General features: G+C 37.1%; 1 protein-coding gene across 1 annotated transcript in view; it reads right to left on the minus strand.

Moving 5' to 3' along the window:
• LOC135222013 (exportin-7-like) overlaps positions 1-8,196 on the minus strand; it is a 364,750-nt gene that overhangs the window by 60,382 nt on the left and 296,172 nt on the right. The window lies entirely within an intron of this gene.

Raw genomic sequence — 8,196 nt, forward strand, 5'->3', positions numbered from 1 at the left:
TGTGTAGTGTCCCTTAACCATTTTCCAATCTTATTATTTTTTACCAAAATTTCTCATTTTTTAGTATTCTTGATTGAAAAACCGTACATAGTAGCTATTTCTAAAGGGAATATGTTTTCTGCTGACATAATCATATATAAGGTTAACATATTTACATTGAATGTTTCATACTGTGGTTCGAATTTCTGTCATCAGAAGTGTGGCTTACCACGCATTACCCACCGGAATCCTTGAATATGTTAGCCATTACATATATTCTAGTAGTTATTATTTCCAGCTTTTGTAAAATCAGCAAGTGTTGTAGTAGTGAGTTTTTCATTTAGCAGACATTGAGATGTCCAGTACCATCTTTTGGATCACCAGATTAATGCCACCGTTTATCATTAGCATGTATTTTAAGTGTTTCAGAAGTTTAGTGGTAGTGCTAGCAGTGCTAGCTACCTACAAAGTTAACTAGTTAACACTTTATAGTGGGTATTCTTTTTCTCTGGCCGCTTTGGTTTTCCTTTTTGTTTACTGTACTACAGCAAAGAACAAGTATACTGTGTTTTGGTACTGCTCTTCTTTTTGGGGTTTTTGTAATTTTGGCACTTGGCTGACCATTTACTTTCTACTATATATTTTTTGCGACGGAGTGGTTTCTCTGGCTTTCCTTACGTGTCTAAGTCTAACTCAGGAATGAATATTAGACTTTGTTAGTTTGGCACTTTTAGAGGGACCCAAGTTAGGGCCAGGAGAATTGCGCATTCTTTTGCCTACAAGTCCATTTTGTACATTTTGATGGTTGGGTATTTCTTGCAAGTTCTCCTGCCACAGTTGTGGCCATCTCTGAAGCTAGTCCCACTCTCTTCACAATCAGTAGACTTTATGATATAAAGCTTGGATTCTGAGATTATCTGGGCTTTGGACAGTGAGGTGAGGTTAATGATCTAGAAAAGGATGATTAAGTGCCGGACTGGTTTGTACAGTCACCTGCTCGTGGCAAACTAAGTGACTAGAGTATGAAAACTGGTGACAGATTTCAGCTTACTAACAGTTTTGTGTAGACCTCATAAAGATTGAAATAATATTTTATAGCACAGTACATTACATCTTTGGGACAGGGTGTATATGCCTTCCCCATATACTCAACACCCAGCAGTACTAGAGAAGTTCTGAACCTTTGTATATATCAAGATGATTTCGATAGTTTTTTATTTAGTTGGACCAGGAGTCGTCTTATGGATGTGCAGGCTGTGTTTGTGGACAGTCCCAGAGTTACCCAACATGGGAGAAACTTCTCAGGTGGCTACATTGTAACAGCTTTTACGGCAGCCTGGTCAAGCTTTGGTGTTATTGGCCAAAAGATTTCAAAGACCTTGTAGGAGAGATTAAAGGGGAGGCATCCATGGTCATTGCAAGGTCTGGCATAACTTCAGCCAACAACTGTTTTTCATGATTAAGTGAAAGGGTCGTTGATTCAGTCCACTTCATTACACAAACCATTTTTATATTAAGTTATTCTTGGAAACTTTAATCATGTATCTCACTGCCTCACATACAGTTCACACAAAAGGTTCGATAGGTGACAGAGACATACCTGGGAATGTAGGTGGCACATGCGTGGTGAAACTACCCTCCTCTTTTTGACAGACAAAAGACTGTGAACCTGAGAACATTCAGGTTGTGAATATTTGAAATATACAGTACGTACTTGATCACTTGAGTTTGTATGGAAAAAATTTTGCGTCATAGAAATGGCTTTCATTGTTAAGACTAGTGAGATTTCAGCTTTTGAAGATATGACCATACTAAAATTTTAAATTATTTGAATGTTTTCCTTTTTTTAGCAATATTGAGAATGTTTTAAGGAAAAAAAATGTTTTCTAAATAATGCTTCATGATGCATGGCTATTCCTGTGAGAATATAGAATTTTTACACAAAATGGCGGGTTAAGCTATTTGATGATAAAGTGCATGGAAAAGTGTATATATATTTTTGGATTTTGTGGCAGAAAAGGAAAATTTATATTTGACTTTTAAAGCTGTAGATTAGATTTGTTTTCTTTATTTTCAGGAGCTGCCACATTTTTAAGGGGTATTATGTAATGTATTGTATGTTACAATGATGCAAAGTGACAGGCAGAACTCAGTTTTATAATATTGTTTTAATTGAAAATCTGTGTAAATCATTTTGACATAAACTTAGACAATCCTTTATATTGTATATGAGAGAATTTTGTGTCCTGTTATTATACATAACATAATATCAGGCTGTCAGTCTGCTTCCTGTGCCTGAAATTTTGTTTGTTTCCTTTATGATACTTTGAATTCCTACTAAACAAGATGCACTCAGTATGATTATCATCTCATGAAAGTTTTGGGTTATTTCAGTACTTCACCAGTTTTGCTAGCACTTTGAATAGTTTTTTCTTTCGTTGTGTGTGTCATTTCAATCCAGTTTAATTTACCTGTTAAGATTTAAAGAACAAAGTGCGACTTTCTGAACTTTCTTCAACATAAAACCATTCTTTAACACTGGTTTTATATATATGTATGTAACTTTCCAAATAATTACTTAGGCTCACACTTGTGGCTGCTCAGAAAATATGGAAGTCGCGGTAGCGCTAGTGTCCGGGTTGGTGTAGGTGTAGGTAATCGCCCTCCCACTTTCGGGGTAAGAGAGGAATGACTCCAGCAAGTAGTCAATATTTTCCTGCAGGCTCTCGACTGCAGTTCTTCAGTTGTGAGCAGTCGACTTTGGTTTGGATTTTGTTGATTTTTCCTACAAATGGTTTGTTGAAGTACTGGTAGCCTAAGGTTTTGAATTTTGGTTTTTGGATTTAGTTCTCTGATTAGAGACAATACTAATTAGACGGTTGACGGTTTTGACTTAATTGTGACTTATGTTCTATATTCAATATGCCTAACACTAGAGCTGCTAGTGTGAAGTATTGCAGCAGACACTATAATACAAGATTAATGAAAGAGAATATGATTTGCACACTTAGTGCATTGATTGCAAGGGAAAGGAGTGTCCTGGCAAAAAGACTTGCAACGAATGTGATGGGTGAGATGCAAAGCAGTGGAAATTGTTAGGTTCTCTTTCATGTAAATTGGATAGAGATAGGAAACGTAAGGCAGCCTTAGAGCCGAGTTTAAGTTGGTAGGATCTAAGACATTAGATAGTTCTTCTAAGTCTGTTAATAATTTAGATCTAAGTATCCGTATGCCTGTTCCCACTTTGTTGCCTATGGCAAGTTCTCTGGCTAATTTACCTGTTCCTGTACCCAGCTCCCCCACTTCCGACCCAAGCCCCTTGCCAGCCTCGAGTTGAAGGTTAATAAAGTCTTTGATGCAAAAATGGTGTTTGTAGAGACTGTGCTAGTAGGCAACCTCAGTGTGTGACCTCTTGGATAAAGTGGAGAGATTAGATGTAATGTTAGTGAAGTGTCAGTGGAGTTGGGGGCTGTTTGTCCCGCCGACACTCCTAGGCAAAGGTCATTGGCGTACTCACATGCATCTGGGAGCAGTCATACCGGAGGCCATAGGGAGGTTGGTGGGGACTGTCCTCGTGGACAGTCATCACCTCAGTCCGACCTGTTGTATCCCAGGTTATTACAAAGGGTAGCCACTGGAAAGGCATCCAAAAGGAAGTGCAGAGGCTGTCTTCGAGTTTTCTGGCCATGACAAGAGAGGTTCCCAGATCCACTGTTGCTGGATTTTCCAAAGTTGCTACCTCTTAAATGGCTATTGGGACCAAAATTGAAACCTCTTAGATCCACACTTCTTGTAGATCATATGGTGAAAACCCTTTTCTTGGTTGCTTTAGCAATGGTCAAAGGGTAAGTGAGATACATGCTCTTGATGATAAGGTGAGCTTCTCACAAGGAGATGCAGTATTTTCCCTTACATTGGGTTTTCTAGCCAAGAATGAAGACCCTAACAAACCCTGGCCTCGTTCTTTTGTCATCAAAAGTTTGATGGAAATCTTAGGCCCAGAAGAAGAGGAGAGGACCCTGTTCCCATTGTGAGCACTAAGGAATAACTTAGACAAAATGGAAAGGATTCGAGGGTCCTCTTGTCATTTGTGGTGCTCGGTTAAGAACCCGTCAGGGCCCATGGCTTAGCTTTTTTCTTGAAGGATCTGATTAGGGAATCCTATACAGGCGGCCCTCGGTTAGTGGCAGGGGCTCCATTCCTGGTTGCAGACGCTAAGCGATTTTAAAGCCTACAGCCGCTGCCCACCTTCTTTCGAAACTCTAGACCAGTCAAAGGCGCCGTAATCCCACAACAGCGCAATAGGTAAAATTATATTTATGCAGTATAGTGCTATAGAATTTACTGTAATAGTAGTAAGCTGTACAGGAACATTATAGCATTATCAGAATACTGTATAAAGTGAAAAAAGCCTAGCTTTAATCCTTTGGGTGTCTTGAGTATGTAAAGATATTAAAGGTTTATACAGTGTACAGGTAGCTGTAGCATTCAAGTTATGATCATTCGTCTTATGATAGTCCGATTTTATGAGAGACCAAATTACAATAGCCTAACTGTATCCATCTTCTAGTTACATAAGTTCAATTACAGCAAAGGAGAATGATGAAAGTATGGTTTTGACGTTATACTCGTTGCGTGAACGTGTACAGCCATGAACAACCGAACGAGAAACAATTTTTTTTTTCTTTTTCTTCTTCTTCTTCTAGATACAACCGAATTGGATAACATCCGTTTGGCTTGTATTTCAATCATCGTACTACAGCACACTATTACCGTAGTTGTTATAAATGGCGTTATGTATAGAATAGATCTGAGATATCTTGATGTAGTAACTTTATTCGCTATAGATCAAAGATCAGTATAGATCAAAGATCAATCGGGAAATATACTGTTAAGTTTCAACCTAGTTATAACTGAAGCTGAGAAAACTGTTCAAGCTGCTAATGACTTATTATCGTACATCGGCAACAAGGCTAAAACTCCAGTAAATTTATGCCATCAAACACAACCGTAGATAAAGTTGAGATAAAATCTTTTTAATCAAAACTACTGTGCTTGAAAGAACACATTTTACTGTTGGTTTCACGCCAATATAAGATAAATAACGTAAAGTTCATATTACGATGATATAAAAGAAAACTGCGAGCAGAATCGCGTAATATTTTTGCGCAATAAACATGCCGCCAACGTAATCTGTTGAACCGCAAAAAAAAAAAAAAAAAAAAAAAAAAGTTCACATTCACAATAGAGACATATTCAATAAATATTTCCCCCTAAAAACACATTGTTTAAGGAAAAATGAACCTTGTCTCATATAAGTCAAGTATCTAGATATTCGTTTATGCTAACTAGAAGAAAGAGAATTCGCTCAGAATTGCGTTATGGCAAAACAAACTTGTATTTGCCATCAGCTGATTTCAAACCACAACATTGGTCGCTCCGCGGAATACTGGCTTAAATTTACCGTAGTATTTTATAATACACTAATATGAGAATACAGTGGTCCCCCCGTATTCGCGGGGGATGCGTACCAGACCCCCCCGTGAAATAGTTTAGAAACCCGCGAATGTTTGGAACCCCTATAAAAATTGCTAAAAACAGCCTATTTTTGTTAGTTAAAACTCTAGAAAAAACCATAAAAATTTTCATACTCGGTTTTTTTAAATAGTTTTTTCCACAAAAAGTGCTTTTTTTATGATGAAATTGAAAAAAAAAAAAAAAGGAATTTGTGGATATTTCTCATAGAAAAATACCGCGAATGCGCGAATTTTCCGCGAATAATTACAGGGAAACGTTCCCAAGAGAAATCCGGAATTGTGAGAAAGTCCCGCGAATTCGGGGGGTCTGTACTACAGTATTATTGGATACAGTGAAATAATGTATATAACTTTTTAAAGGATTTATGGAAAAGGTGCATAATTAGTAAAATAACACCTTGCATTTTTCGGAACAGTGGCGGACAAGAACGAACATGAAAAAACATCCCCTGACAATGTGGAGCGTAGTTACATTTTAAACATAAAAGCATAAACATTTAAAAAATCGACACATCGATCGCTAAATTTGCACTCTTTTCAACTCTATATTTTCGGAAGAGCGGCAGACGGCGGCTTACATCGTATATTTGATAACTTGAAGGGCAGTTTCAAAAAGCTGCCTTTTTATCATATTTCTGCACAGAAATAAAAATACCCTATACATAATACTTTTCATACACATTTTAAACATAAAAGCATGAACATTCTTAAAATCGACACATCGATCGCTAATTTGCACTTTTTTTTTTAACTATACTTTTGGAAGAGTGGCAGGCGGCAGCTCACAAGAAAGAACATGAAAAAACATCGTATTTGATAACGTGAAGGGCAGTTTCAAAAGCTGTCTTCGTATTATATTTCTGTGCAGAAATAAAAATACCTGATATGTATTTTCATACACATTTTAAACATAAAAGCAAGAACATTTATAAATCGACACATCCATAGCTAAATTTGCACTTATGTTACTCGATATTTTCGGCATAGAGCAGCATCAGAGTCATATATTTTACCCTAATACCTATGTAATAACTGTCCATAAAATTTGTTAACATAATTAGCATATCCTTTATGGTGTGAACGGCATTTCTACAAATGTATGAACTCGTTACACAACAGCGCTAGCAGCGCTGTTAACTGAAAATTTTGCCATTAAAATACCTTAAAATGCCTTATTTTTCAAATTGATATTTTTTGACAACAGCTGTAAAAACCGATTCGCCGCTGAGCGATTGCGCCGTTAACACGGACCGCCTGTACACTAGTGGGAGAGGAGGACCTAAATTTAGGAGCTAAAGCTCATGAGATCAGATTGGTTAGCCACATCATTCCTTTAGACATAATTTGTCTATTTCAGATGCATTACAGGCTACCAATTAGAAGTGTCGATCGGTCTTTGAGACACATTAATTGAAGGATGTGGGAGTGTTTTACGATAAGTGCAGTGCATTAGGGTCATTATCTATGGGGGCTGGATGTTAGGGAAGGAAGTGTAGGAAGCATTTTCTTCCTACCTGTGATTTCACCTTGATATCAGACGTTGTGTTCAAGGGGAGGCTGGAGGCGCTTAGTGCATGGAGTGCCCTCTAGTTGTTAATTTTGCGGTTAGGTTTAATAGATTTTTAAATGTTTTTGGTGTATGGTGTTTATTGTTTGCATAATCGGGTCTTGATTAGTTAGTTCCATTGCCAGGTCAGGGGAAAAACTGGCTACCTGTATGCTTAGTAGTCACCAAAGGTTCATCCCTTGCTACAAAGCTCCTCTGTTGTAGAGGTGTAAGTCTGACCAACTAGCCATACCCTACAGGGATAAGATAGCACTAACCAGAGGCAGTGCCTTCCTGTAACAAGTCTCTGTATCAGGTGAGGAACAACAAGCATTGATTCAATGCTTTTAATTTTTATTTTTTATGTTCATTATCATCATTAATAATGTTTGAGGTAGAATGAACATATCCCACCTCTGGTCAATTTGGGATTCAGCAATGTAATTACTTGGTAAGTTACATATATAAATGACATTATGATAAAATAATGTTTTATATATATATGCTTACCAAGTAATCACTAATCAGAGCCCTCCTTCCTCTGTGCATATGGAGAAGAGCAAAAACAGTTGACTACTTGCTGGAGTTGTTCTTCTCTTACGCCCAACGTGGGCAGTGCAGTTATCTACACCTACACCAACATTAACACTACTGCAACTGCAATTTTAAAGTTTTTGAGCTGCTGGCAAGCGAAACTGTGAGCCAATGTAATTACTTGGTAACCATATCTATAAAACATTGTTTTGTAATAATGTCGTTTTTAAGTAATGTAGCAAAATTGAATGTTATATTTGAACCTGAATAGTAACTGATACACTAAGGTGGGATCACTCTAGTGGAAACAATTTATGAAAAATAGATGTTGATTTTAGTTAATATTTTTTAGTACTTTTATTTGGAGCAAGTTATTTATTGTTTAGAACTTTTGGTCTGAAGCATAGTGCGCTTGAAAAATAATAGATACTATTATTGCTTCCATGTTTTTATTTTAAAATAACTGCGTATTTGACCCAATTGAAATTGCGCTCATGGTCAGTGGAAGTTAGTCAATTTTTTTTTTAAGTAGACGCTGTTTCAAATGATTTGTTTATTCTTGGTAGAAAGTGTCCTTATCCCAGTGGTTTAGAAGTTAAT

This window comes from Macrobrachium nipponense, chromosome 3 (assembly GCF_015104395.2).
Source record: "Macrobrachium nipponense isolate FS-2020 chromosome 3, ASM1510439v2, whole genome shotgun sequence".
NCBI classification, from domain to species: Eukaryota; Metazoa; Arthropoda; class Malacostraca; order Decapoda; family Palaemonidae; genus Macrobrachium; species Macrobrachium nipponense.